Raw genomic sequence first — 14,418 nt, 5'->3', positions numbered from 1 at the left:
TAGATCAAAGAAGCCTTTTCACCTGAAATGGAAGTAGAGTGAGACGGAACACAGATATTCTCCCCACTACCTTTAGAGATAGAGTGAGACCAAAGAAAGAACGCAGATTCTTCCCGGAAGAATACTGCTTGAACAGCTCAAAACCCAGATTGGTTCTGAGTGTGCCCCGAAAAGGTCGGGTCCAGTTTGATCGCCAAATTATCTAGCTTCCGGTGTTTGTTTCGTCAGGGAAGCAAATGTTGAAGTCTAGCTTTGGGGTACCTAAATGAAATTAGGGTTAAGGTCTAGTGGCAGGTTTGGGGTATTTCAAGCGAAAAGGATCTATGGACGGCGCAACATATTTTCTTTGGAAAGGGGCCACTGGTCAAACCAGACTGGAGTTTTTTGATCTTATCCGCCTGCAGGCTGGGCGGACCAGTGGCCCTTATAAAAAATGGTTCTGAAAACCAAGGCCAGCACGGCCAGGGTACGGCTGTACTTGTAAAGGCTGATTGATACCTTGGTTATTTTTCCCTAATCCTTGTTGAGGGAGAAAACCCTGGCTTAGCATTTGTTTTGTGACTACAGAATTGGGGCTGCACATAATAGTACCCATTTGTGAGAGAATATCTCTTCCCCATAGGTTAATAGGTAGATTAGGAACTATGTAAAGGCGGACAGTGCCCGTATTTCCCTCAGCGTCTTCCCAAGTTTTCTGAGGACCCGGGGGTAATTGCCGAACCTTGCCGTTGTTAGAGGCTCCTTCAATGACTTCATTAATTAATGCCCAGAGGGGGAAAACATTTACAACGTTTGGCCCTTCTCGTTTTAGGTCTCGGCCAACCTTCTGCCATTTCCCGGGGTGTATTTCAGGGCCATTTATAATAAACCAAGGATGGACCTTATCTATGTATATAAAGAATTTTATAAGGTCCTTCTTTTTTACTTTTATGCCTCTTTCCTTAAGATTTCCTTTAAGATCTTTAAGGAATATTTATTCTTTAGATAAATACGATCCCATAGTATCGACAATCGCGAAAACTTACCTCTACCCTTACGGGGGTTCCGTAGAGACCGTGAATTCTCTCCCGGAATGCTCGGGGGCGATGTCGGGCCGAGGTCCACTTAGAGGCCCACGTTGGGCGCCAGTTGTCCTGTCCGGCAGGACAATAACAGTGGGTCATCGAAGGGAACCAGGGCCGAAGGGGAGCAAAGGTGCTGTAAGACAACCAGTCTGTAAAGCCTACGGCTTGGGGACAGGATCGGAGAGACAGAGAGGCAACTCAAGATTTAAGATGGTGAATGTCTCTGTTTAATGAATGAAGAGAGTTTAATTAAATAGGATTTCTGAGTGGGGGGTTACAATGAGAAGAATGTCGGACCATAGGTGTGGCGGAAATCCTAGAGTATACTAGTTATGTAGATTTTGGGCGGAGATGACCGATTTCTTGGGACACACATTATCTAATCTCAGGAATTTAGGGTGTTTGCTGCTCTTCTTAGCTCTTTGTCTCCTGCGTCCAAGGACATGGTCTCTGGCATTGTTCAAGGACATGGTCTTGAAGAGCATGGTCTCTGGCAAGAGAAAATGCATATAGCAACAACATGATTATGTGATGATCAATTCTGATGGACATGGCTCTTTTCAACAGTGAGCTGATTCAGACCAATTCCAATAGACTTGGGATGATAAGAACCATTTGTATCCAGAAAGAGGACTCTGTGGACTGAATGTGGATCGCAACACAATTTTTTTCACTTTTTTTGTTGTTGAATTGTACATGTTTAACATATTTGATTATTTGCTTTTTTGGGGGGGGTGGGAAAAAGAAGGGAGAAAAATTTGGAACACAAAGTTTTGCAAGGGTGAATATTGAATACTGTCTTTAAATGCATTTTGAAAATAAAAAGCTATTATGAAGAAAGAAAGAAAGAAAGAAAGAAAAAAGAAAGAAAGAAAGAAAGAAAGAAAGAAAGAAAGAAAGAAAGAAAGAAAGAAAGAAAAAGAAAGAAAAAGAAAGAAAAAGAAAGAAAGAAGAAAAAAAGAAAGAAAGAAAGAAAAAGAAAGAAAGAAAGAAAGAAAGAAAGAAAGAAAGAAAGAAAGAAAGAAAGAAAGAAAGAAAGAAAGAAAGAAAGAAAGAAGAAAGAAAGAAAGAAAGAAAAAGAAAGAAAGAAAGAAAGAAAGAAAGAAAGAAAGAAAGAAAAAGAAAGAAAGAAAGAAAGAAAAGAAAGAAAGAAGAAAGAAAGAAAGAAAGAAAGAAAGAAAGAAAGAAAGAAAGAAAGAAAGAAGAAAGAAAGAAAGAAAGAAAGAAGAAAGAAAGAAAGAAAGAAAGAAAAAGAAAGAAAGAAAGAAAGAAAAAGAAAGAAAGAAAGAAAGAAAGAAAGAAAGAAAGAAAGAAAAAGAAAGAAAGAAAGAAAGAAAGAAAGAAAGAAGAAAGAAAGAAAGAAAGAAAGAAAGAAAAAGAAAGAAAAAAAAGAAAGAAAGAAAAGAAAGAAAGAAAGAAAGAAAGAAAGAAAGAAAGAAAGAAAGAAAGAAAGAAAGAAAGAAAGAAAGAAAGAAAGAAAGAAAGAAAGAAAGAAAGAAAGAAAGAAAGAAAGAAAGAAAGAAAGAAAGAAAGAAAGAAAGAAAGAAAGAAAGAAAGAAAGAAAGAAAGAAAGAAAGAAAAAGAAAGAAAGAAAGAAAGAAAGAAAGAAAGAAAGAAAGAAAGAAAGAAAGAAAGAGAAAGAAAGAAAGAAAGAAAGAAAGAAAGAAAGAAAGAAAGAAAGAAAGAAAGAAAGAAAGAAAGAAAGAAAGAAAGAAAGAAAGAAAGAAAGAAAGAAAGAAAGAAAGAAAGAAAGAAAGAAGAAAGAAAGAAAGAAAGAAAGAAAGAAAGAAAGAAAGAAAGAAAGAAAGAAAGAAAGAAAGAAAGAAAGAAAGAAAGAAAGAAAGAAAGAAAGAAAGAAAGAAAGAAAGAAAGAAAGAAAGAAAGAAAGAAAGAAAGAAAGAAAGCAGGGCTCTGACCGCAGAGTAGAAGGTGCAAGCTTCAGGGATTTGTGCATCTATTTTCAGATATGCTTGTGGAGATCTGTAAGTTTTCAGTTCTTCCAACAGGGTATGATCTAAGGTGAGATGTCTTTGCTATTCTCATGGCCTGGGCTTTGGCATGTGAGTCAGCATAAGCAGTTGTTTTTTTTTCCTCTCCTCTGGGATTATGATGAGGGATCCTGTTCTACTCTGGCCATAAGCTCTGGTCTGTTTGTGTTCCTCCTCACCCTGACACTGTGACCTAGGACTCTGTCCTGTATCTAAGTATGATCAAAGCAAGAAAAGTCTTGCCTTGGTTCTAGAAAAGAGACCCTTGTAATCCTCTTCTGACCACTTGTTTTACCTCTTTACCATCTGTGGTCTAAGAACTTCAAAAACAGCAGCTGCCACTGCTGCCCCACCAGTTCCCAAGATTTTCTCCTGGCTTGCCAATGCCAGGCTTTGTGCTAGCACAGTCTGCACCAGACAGTGCTCTACTTCCACTGAGGTGAGACAGATCTTTCCTTCTAAGTTTTCTTTTGTATCTTTGGGCTGAGTGGTCTGGAAATTACTACTGTTCCCACTAATTCAGTGCCTTTTCAGGTCTGTTCCTGCTTCATGGCTTCAATAGGGCTGGAGTAGTGCTGTATTGGCAAGTCCTATGCTGGACTATGTTCCACTCCAATTTTGGTGCAACAGACCTTTCCTGCTAATCTTTTCAGTCATCTTGGGCTAGAAAATTGTTTAACTCCATCTTTTTATGAGTTCTGATGCACCAAAATTTATTTAGAGTCATTATTTAAAGTTATTTGGAAGGGTTTGAGGTAGAGCTCAGGTGAGTCTCTGTTTTAATTCCATCATCTTTGTTTCTACTTCTCCATGAACAACTCTTTCTACTAAGTCAGAAAAAGAAAAGGAAGTTGAAGTAGTTTTGTCTGTAGTGGCTGGATTAATGGGCTAATTAATGCTCAGAAGACTGGAAGGGGATGAAAGCAGTCTAAACCAGTAACAATTAGAAGCTTTTATGAAGACAAAAATAAGATCACCACCCGCAAGGGCTTGTTACAACCCCTAAGATTCCTCACATCCCAGGAGGGCCTGTCAGAACTCCACAGGCTTCACATCATGCAGGAGGCTCTGTCAAGACCACATAACATGAACCTGTCATGACTCTCTGGATTCCTTGACTGCAAATTAAGCCCAGCTTGACTCCCCAGACTCCCTGCCTTTGAGGAGGGTACATCAGGACTCTTTTCTGCTCAAGAAGATCTGTCATGACTTTCCTGATTCTCCACCTCCTAGCACAACCTAAACTCATCGTACAGGAAGGTTAATCCTAACTTCCCGAATTTAGCTCATGTCTGTGAGTCACTATCTATTAAAGCTCTTGCTAAGCTCTTTCTTGGTCTGAAAGAGAAGAGGAGACATGAAAATAAATCTCCTCAGCCTAAAAATCAATCCCCCTCCTTTTTTGGTTCAAGGAAACAACTACATGATGCCAAAGGATTTTTAAAAACTATATGGCAAACCATTCAACCAAGAAATAGTAGAGGTATTATATAGATTCTTCTCTTCCTGGGAAGAACAACCAGAAGGCTTCTGATTTATATCTATGTCTTCCATGGAATTAACGAAAGGAGACTGATTGAGACCTCTCCTAACAAAGAAGGAAGCAGAGAACCAGAAACTATGATTCAAATCTCTCTCCACTCTGAAAGAATCATTCTCATGAGATAAAGCCACACAGATATTTTCTGGAGCCAAAATGGGTTAATGTCTAATGTAAGGAGAGAGTAGCCAGCATTCTTGAGGCAGGACTAACAAACCAAACATTTGGAAGCTAAATTACAAAATGTTGAAGGCATTTTTGAAGAAAAATCTGACCACAAGAGCAACCTGAAATTGGAAGGATGAGGGGAAGAGAGAGAAGAGGAAGACCCAAGACAAAAAAATGAACAGTATATTCAGTGAGAAAATGTCCTTGTTCAGAGTCAGTTCCAGCAACAGAAAATAGAGAATACAGTGAAAGAGAGGCAGAAGCCATTTTATAGCAAGTACGTTGGCCCTTTATAATAACCATAAGGATCTGGATTAGATACTCTGAGAGCCAGAGAAAGATAATGACTCTATAGTCAATTTCATTAAGAAGACTTTAGCCAAAAAGAACAAGGGTAAGAAAGACAAGCCAAATGTGTACCTTCCGTTAATAAAATCAGTATCTGGTCTGGGTACCCTTAGAATGGCCTAGACAGATCCAATGGCTTTGAGAAGTATTTTACCAAACTTGCCAGCAAGAAACCTTTTGATAAACTTTCCTGTAAATGGATTGTTGATGAAATGTACCTACTAAAACTCAGTAATAATTATAGATTCTGGTAGTGAAAACAGGATAGGTACGACAAGTAGACAGGACAAGGGCTGACAAGGGCAGGACAAGACAATTTTCTCAGATCATCCATTTATAGTTGCCATCAATGAGGCTGATGCATTGATTTCTGGTCTAGAGGTACTATGATTGAGGAAAATGTCCATATTTTTATCATTCCTATTGTTTCTCCTGCCTTTAAATGATATGCACTACTAAAGATCATACAAGTACCTGAGTTCACTCTTGATTGGGCTTTTTCTTTTTTTCTAACAAATATACATCCATTTATGTAATCTTTTTTTTTTCTGTTTTCTTGATAGGGCTGGGAGAATCAGGGTTATTTTATATATCTAGAATAGACAGCTGGAACTTTCCCAGAGTTGTGAAGGATAGAAGTGGATCAGAAGTAGGAATCAGCTTAAAAGGTTTAAGTGACTGCTTACTATTTGTGCTCCTGGAGAATGACTCTTTGGGTTTTACACAGCAATTTGGAGCAAAGTTCCAGTTTGAACCAGTTCTCCATTCATGAAAATAAGGGACTCTTATTGTTCACCTGAATTATATTAAATGGAATCACTGCCAAGGTAGGGGTCATGCCCACCCCTTTCCTTTTAACTCTAGCCAAGAACTATCAAAGAGAATCCTAGGCTCAAAGCCGATAGGTAAGAAGGGAAGACTACTTGGTTCTTGCTTAGAGAGTATTCTGGAAAAGGGATTGAATTATCCAGAACATAATGTTTTGTTTTTTCAATCCTTAGAATTTTTATCTCTAGGGTGTTTATCAAAATATATAAATAACACTTTTTAGGGGAAGAAAAAAATCAGGTACAACTAGATTGAGTTCATCACATTTTTTCATTAATTTCCTTGATATTCTTAACCTTTTGTTTTTCCAGAGGAGTTTTGTTATTAGTATTTCCTCTACTAATATAACACATTACAGAGGGATATATTAAAGGCCAAAGAGTTGCTTTCATTGTTATTAATAATGAAAATGTATTATCAATGTTTTAGTCTGTTTTCCCATTTCTCATTTAATCTATAAAGCTGGTTTAGATTTCTCTTATGTCAATCTTTCTACAGATTTGCTTTACCTTTCACTCATCTTTAATGTTTTATAATATCTCTCCATTTATTGATGTGTCTTTTTTTTCCATCAGTATGGGTCAAGTTGAAGCTATCTTAATTTCTCATAACTTTTTAATCTTTTTTGTAACCTAAACTTATATAGACCTGCCCAAATTGCCTAAAATGGATACAATCTTTGTCCCTAATGAAGTGGGTAGGTGAAGTCCCATTTAATTAGTTCTGCTTCTGTAAAAACTGTCTTTAATACTAGTGAAATTGAGACTGGTTATCCTTTCCTGCAACCTCTGAGACCAGATTTGAACAAAGGAAAGTAAGTATTCCTGACTCCGATTCTGGCATTTTATCTACTGCTCCACCTAGATTCCACTTCATATCTTAATAATGGATCATATATTGCTACATATCTTCCCACTCTTTCCTGTATTGACCACTGTGCTGGAATTATTAGGCATTAAAGCATTTCTTCAAGTTTTTCACAGAATATCTTTACTTTTTAAATAAGTGTTAGGTACATATAATACAATTATATCTATGGTGGTCTTTTTATTTATGCAAATCAAAAATGCTTTAAGTTGAAATTTCCAAGATGACAGTGCCATATAATTTTTCTAATTGTCTTTGGCAACAAAATGATACCAGTTCTGCCAACTATTTTCTAAGGAAAAGTTTTGTCCATCCTATCATTTACTCACAAGTTCTATATTCGTTCTGCTATTCTGATAGTTAGATAGTGGGAAACCTTGGGCGAAGTATAAGACTCTTTTAGTCCAGTAAAAGAAACCCTGCTGACATGTCTGGTTCGACTCCTTATCTTCCCCTTAAGGGCTCTCTGCCTTCCTGAGAAGTCAGGGGACAGTGATAATATGTGTTATAATTAAAGCAGAGTTATACCAAGTGGCAAAGAGACATCTACACACAACAGCAATTTGTTTATGTGGTCCTGCATGTGCAATGTATAGTTAGGGCATGTACAGTATGCTATAGTTATGTAAGGGTATTATGGTATAAAAGGCTGAGAGAATTTGGAATAAATGAACTCCATGTTTGACCATGGACATGAGTCCCACCTCTACATTCCTCTCCTAAGATCAAGGACTCAGGGTGGTACCAAGATCCTCCAGAGAACTAGTCCGGACATTATAGTTCAGACCCTTTAGAACATATCAACTCAGTCATTCTTGGAACAGGAGCTCCCACTTAGAGTTCCAATAGCTAAATTAAAAATAGTTTAAAGATTTTGTGCTTTTAGTACCCATTAAATCTTTCCTGCCATTTTGTCACCATCATTATGGAAGCCTAAGCCAGTTGCATAAAATTATTTTTCTTGGTTTCATGGGTTGGTATGATCAAGGAATTTATTATCTAGTAACAACTTATTAATGAACTATTCCATAATAAATTATGCAATTTCTCAGCAGACTTAAAATTTTTTTTCCTAATGGTATTTAATATTAATTCAAAAGTACACTACTTTATTTTAAATAATCATGCACAAAAAATTCTACAATAACTTATTGCATATGATTTAACCAAACATGTTTCAACCTGTATTAAGTTTTTTCTTCTTTGAGACCTGAATGTAGGATAATACCAAAAAGGAATTAATTCTACCAACACAGGTAGGTACTTTTCTTCAACTGTTGGCTTTAGAGAGTTTACTAAAGAAATTATGCAGTCAAGTGGCTTGCCCAGCACTATTAAAAAAAAAAAAAAAAATCTGTGTCAGATATAGTTGTCCCTAATCCTAAAGCTAAAACTTCTACCCACCATACTACACTGCTACTTTTTTATATTTAATCGTATCATAATCCCAAGAAGATCTCACTCCACTGTTTTATCATGGAATAAAAATCACCTTGGTTTCTTCATGACTATGCCAATGGAATATAAGATGTACATTTGACCAATTATTGATTTTATGAAACTGGTAAGGTTTTAATGAATTCACTGATCAGAACACATACCATATGTGGAACTTCAATTAGCTACTTATCTAAATTCAGAGATGTTTATCATCAGATAACTGCCAAACAAATCATGATTTGGGGTGGAAGTACTTAAGTAAATTATCTATTAAGTCACAAAAACTTACATTTTTTATCTTGAAGAGAATGTTCCAAATGATGAAATAATGAATCCTTCATGTACTAAAGTAACTATACAATAGAGAAAAATAATTATTTCATGGTTAGGTACAAACTTAAAGAAAATAGATCAGAAAATTAAAAGCAATTAAATATTTTTAAAAAGCAACCATTCTAGCCAGGTATGGACACTAGGATCACATAAAAAAAAAATGAAAGACTTAATTGTGGGTGTTATATATTCAGCAAAAGATACAAAAATGTGTCTAGGGCCTTGCTAATGGCTTAAGTATCATTAATAATGTACTAATCTTATTTGTTGGAAACTGCTTATATGGTGCCAGGATGATACAAAATGACTAAAGCAGTAGTAAAAGGGGAGGGGAAGAAAATCCTAGAACATAACTATAATTTTGACTATTATTTTAAAATTTTCAGAAATCAATTTTAAATGTGACAGATATCTGACTCACAAATGAACTAGTGGAATTTTCTTCAGTAATGTTAGGTAAGGAGAGGATAATTTATGTGTGTCAGTGGGGGTAGGAAATGAAGAGGGATTTTTTTTAATGCTATTCTTTGATTAAACCTTTGGAAGATTTTTAATATGTTCCAAGGCAGAAATTTTGAAGCATCACTTATTGGGTATATTCATTCCCTAAAGTAGTTTCCTCCAGGCTTCAAGGAGCCAGTGTACAGAGATAGAAGGGTTTGTATGAAATCCTCCAAATATAATGAAAGCAGGGCCTTCTGGGACCAAAGAGCAATTTGTTTGCAGACAGAAGAAAAAGAAGTGAAAATTGTTTCCATTTTCACCTTGAATCAAATTAAATCAAATTCAACAAATTCTTATTGAGCACCTAGTATAGATAAGGCAGTATACTAGGCCACCTGGAAAATATGAAGAAATATAAGATAGAGTTTCTGCTCATAATGAGGTCACAGTGTACTGGGGAAACCAAATAAAACATACAAAAACCACATGATCTTTTGGAACTACTTAAATGTGATCATGCTTTTACATGTAATTATACAATTGCAAAGAAATATATCAGTGATAGAATGGTACAATAATTAGAGAACAAGTTCTGAAGTCAGATTATCTGGGTTTAAATCTCATATAGAATTGTAATGGCATAATCAAATAATACATATTGTTTGTGTGACTTTAAGTAAGTCATCAAACACTACAAGTATTTTACAAGTTTTACAAGTTTTTCAAGTAACTTTCTGACACTGTTAAGTTGCATGGTCCTCTGTACTGCTAAGAGTTTCCTTATTGAGGATGCATATATCACTTAAATCATGGTTCTGTTAAAAATTAATAAGTGATTAAAAAAAAACATTAGCAGTTAAAATATAATATATAAATAACAATTAAAGAAGTATCACATTGTAGCATATAAACATGAATGAGAATAAAACACTCTGGAAACTCAGAGAAAGAAAAAAACATTTCTGATCATAGTGGTCAGGGAAAACATTATACATATGAAAGGATCTTAATTGGTTCTTCAAGAATAAGTTGGACTTAGAATAGTATAGAATAGAGAAGGCACATTCTAAATTCCACTCATTAAAAACACTCATCATTTCTTCTGTGATTCTGTTGCTCATTTTAGGTTTTCAAATACATAAAATCCATTCCAAAGACATTTTAAGTGAGTAGTAAAAGACTGAGTATAAGAGTAGAGGAAAAAAACTATCAAGTTTGTTTTTGTTTTGTTTTGTTTTTTGGTGTGTTTTTTCATTTTAATTTTTTTAGAAAGAACTTCTTTAGAATAAAATATTCATTTGCTAGAGTAGAAAGAAATATAGCTGAGAAAAAAAAAATGTTAGGAAAGTGCAGGAATAAAGATAGTGGAGAAAAGCAAAGAAGTTATCTGAGCTTTCCCCAATTTCCCTCAGAAACAATGTTAAGTCTCTACACAGAAAGTGAAGTGACAGCACCTACAAAGAGGCTAAGTCAAACACTTTTTCCAGCATGAGATAATTTAAAAGGACTTCAGAAAAGGTTTGTTTTACTTGGGTAAAATGAAAATGCAATCCAGCACAGGTGTAGTACAGGCCAGCTTGTGGCTCTTAGCCATAGCACAGATCAGCAACTGAGAATCCTTTGAGCTGACTCAACAGGATATCTGTGGCAGGGCATCTATGGAGGAGAATACAGCTCCATCACAAAAAGCAAATTTCCAGTCCAAGAAACCAGGCAACAACAGGTGAAACTAGGTCAGACTACCCCAGTGCAATGAGCAGGCTGCTAGTAAAGTCTATTGCTCAAAGACAATGATCCTGCTCATTTTCATAGCACAAAAAGCATTGGACAGTGGCCTCTTTACCACAGAACAGCTCAACTCTAAAGGCCCCCAAATAGGCAAAAACAAATGATCAAGAAACAGAAAAAATATCTTGGCCATAGAAAGTTACTATGGTGACAGGGCAGATCAAAACACAAACTCAAAGAAAACAGAATGCCTACAAGTGAAAACCCAAAGAGGGATATGAATTGGTGTCAAGGCCAAAAATGCCTTTTTGGAAGAGCTCAAAAATGATTTTTAAAAATCAAATAAGAGAGAAGAAAAAAATGGGGGAGGGAGAGAGAGCTATGGAAGAGAGAATAATAAACTTAGAAAAGGAAGGATAAAATTGGCTGAAGAAAACAATTACTTAAAAAATACAGTTGTCCAAATGAAAAAAAGTCCACTAGAAAAAAAAAATACTTAAAAAGTAGAATTAGTCAAATGGAAAAGGAAGTACAAAAGCTCACTAAAGAAAATCATTCCTTAAAAGTTAGAATTGGACAAAAGAAAGCCAATGATTATATGACACATCAAGAATCAGCAAAACAAAATCAAAAGAATGAAAAAATAGAAGAAAATGTAAAATAATACATTGTAACAACAACTGGCCTGGAAAATAGATTGAGGAAAAACAATATATGAATTATTGAACTACCTGAAAACCATGATCAAAAAACAAACAAACAAACAAAAACAACCCCTAAACAGTATCTTTCAAGAAATTATCAAAGAAAACTGCCTTCAAATCCTTGAACCAGAGGAGAAAATGGTGATTGAAAGAATTCACCAATCATCTCCTGAAAGATATCCCAAAATGAAAAGTACAAAGGATAATGTAGCCAAATTACAGAATTATAAAGTCAAGGAAAAAATACTGCAATCAGGAAGAAACACTTCAACTATGAAGAAACCACAGTTAAGATTTTGCAGGACTTGTAGCTTCTACATTAAAGAATCAAAGGGCTTAGAATATAATGTTCCAGAAAGAAAAGGAGCTTGGACAACTACCCAGAAAAACTGAACATAATCTTTCAGGGGAAAAGATGAATATTTAATGAAATAGGGGACTTTCAATAATTTATGAAAAAAAGAACAGAACTAAACAAAAAAGATAATGATCTTCAAATACAAGAGTCAAGAGAACCATAAAATAGTTAACAGAAAAGAAAATAAATGTTATTCAATAAAATTCAGCTGTGCAATAAGATTTACTTCCCTAACTGGTAAGATGATACTTGAGAACTGTAACTATTAGGGAAATTAGAAGGAATATACATAGACAGAGGTTATAAGTATGAGTTTACCTTACTATGGTGAAAAAAAAAAAGATTTTAAGCAATAGAAAAAAGATGTACTAGGAGACAAGGAAAGGGGAGGTAAAATCGGGTAAATTGCAGGACCTGAAGAGGCACAAAAGACCAATTACAATAGAGGGAAAGAGGGGAGGGGGTTAATACTATTTGAATGTTAAGCTTCTTGGATTGGCTCAAAGAGGAAATAATATACACATTCAGTTGGGTATTGAAATGTATCCTAATCTATAGGAAAGTAGGAGCAAAAATAGAAAAGAAAAAGTGGGGAAGTTATAGAACTGAGGAGGGACAGGGTGAAAAAGAGAGGAAAAAGTAAAAATAAGGGAGAAAATAAGATGAAAGGAAATATACAATCAGCCATCATAACTGTGAATGTGAATGTTAAGAATTCTCCTAAAAAAGGAAAGCGGATAGCAGACTGGATTAAGAATCAGAGTCTTAGAGAAGGCCTCAGGGAGCCCCAAAGCACTCACCTTAGGAATATTAATAAAGGTTGAAATGGGTATGAGCTGGCAGAAGTAACCTTGCTGGAGCCAGATGTTATATGATGTTCTAGAATCCAAGCAGCCTCTATGCCCTCAACACTTGGCATTATCACACAGCTCCAGGCCCAGCAGACCCTGGACTCATGTGGAAAGTGCATGGGGGTCTGTCCAGGGCCAGGCTGTGAAGCCTCCAGAAGCAGCTGAAAGTCAGTGGCAGCACCCCATGCTGTCCATGGGGAGCCCTAGCAGGGTCTGCCAATCATCAATTTCCTTGAAAGATTTCATTGTGGACTTTATGTGGGAGGAGTGGGAGTACCTGAATATATGACTCTGAGGGACTTATACAAGGATGTGATCCTGGAGAATTAGAAAAACTTTATTTTTCTTGTAGTTCCAAATTGTAAGTTTATGGTGATCTCTCAATTATAAAGAGGAGATGGATCATGGATGCTGAATAAAGACATTTCAAGAAGGACCTCTCCAGATCAGGGTGTTTGATTGTCAGGGTATCTGGTTAGAGTGTGTGACTGAGGTTAGACCTTTCCTACTCTCTCCAACCTATCTGGCCCCATCAGCCCTTGGTAGTCCCAACTGGGAAGATAATGTGAAGGTCCTAAGTAAAAGGGCTAGGTTTTTGCTCTTTCAACTCTACCTGAGGATGGAGAATGAGATTCTATTGTTTAAAAAAAAAAAAGGCTGTATCTTCTCTGAGACTTCATTAGGACATTTGAGCAGACACTGATGTGGACAAGAAAATGCTGGAGCTGGTGGTTCTGCTGTGGTTTCTACTTCTACTCCTGGGGATTCAGGACTTGGGTAAAATTGGATCATCAAGGAAGGGGTGACTATGGAGAATGTGGCTGTCATGATTGAAGAAAGAGTTCTGTCTTTTCAAGACCTTGGCCTTCCTTGAGATAATGGAGAGGAGGAAGAAGAAGAAAGTAGGTTGCCTACAGTTCCACAAACCACTGACATTCAAGGATGTGGCTGGAGAATTCACTCAGGAAGAATAGGGCCAATTGAACTCTTCCCAGAATAATCTATTCAATGAAGTGATGGTGGAGAATTTTATCTACTTTGGACTTCCAGTTTCCATGCTAGCAGTAATCCTACTGTTGGAATGAGGAGAGATGCTATGGATGTCAGAGGGAGAGGTACCCAGAGGTATGCTTTCAGATTCTCTCAGTCAAGAGGCTTTAAATAAAATTAGGAACATATTCCAAAAAGGGACATTTTCATGGGAATGTCATTTAAACAAAGCATGGTAGCAAAGTCTTGTGGTAGCTGGAATTCTGCCATGGGAAGTTTGGAAACACATTATAATGTTAGAAAATAAGAAAGACAAGCAGGAAAGACAATCCAAATAAGGAAAAATTGCTCTCAGCAAACCCACTAATGAGACAAGTGTCCTTTAATATATTTGGGAGAAGCTTTCAACATGGGCCTAATTAAAGGTAACAAAACCATCTAAGCCTCTTGGTTACCATTCAGGTCTTATTCAATATCAGAAGATGAATACTAAAGAGAAACTCCTTCCTTATAGTGAATATGGGGAAACTTTCAACCAGAATGTGAACTTTAATAAAACAGTTAATATTGGAGAGACACATTTTAAATATAATGTTTGTGAGAAAACCTTCAGCAACAATTCATGCCTTATTCATCAGCAGGAAATTCATACTGGAGAAAAGCCTTTTGAATGAAATGAATGTGGAAAAGTATTTAGCCAGAAATCGAACCTTACTCTACATAAGAGAATTCATACTGGAAAGAAACTCTTTGAGTGTAAGGAATGT

At 36.0% G+C, this 14,418-nt stretch overlaps 1 long non-coding RNA gene across 1 annotated transcript; it reads right to left on the bottom strand.

Annotated features, from left to right (window-relative positions):
• Window positions 1-1,268: 1,268 nt before the first annotated feature.
• Window positions 1,269-12,650, bottom strand: LOC127554279 (uncharacterized). The gene is made up of 3 exons (XR_007951934.1): window positions 12,611-12,650; window positions 8,533-8,596; window positions 1,269-1,554 (listed from the first exon to the last, which is right to left on the bottom strand). It is a non-coding gene; the product is annotated as an uncharacterized LOC127554279 (long non-coding RNA).
• Between the last annotated feature and the right edge of the window lie 1,768 nt (window positions 12,651-14,418).

The sequence above is a fragment of the Antechinus flavipes genome, chromosome 3 (genome assembly GCF_016432865.1).
Source record: "Antechinus flavipes isolate AdamAnt ecotype Samford, QLD, Australia chromosome 3, AdamAnt_v2, whole genome shotgun sequence".
NCBI classification, from domain to species: domain Eukaryota; kingdom Metazoa; phylum Chordata; class Mammalia; order Dasyuromorphia; family Dasyuridae; genus Antechinus; species Antechinus flavipes.
This window is presented reverse-complemented; position numbering and strand designations above follow the sequence as displayed.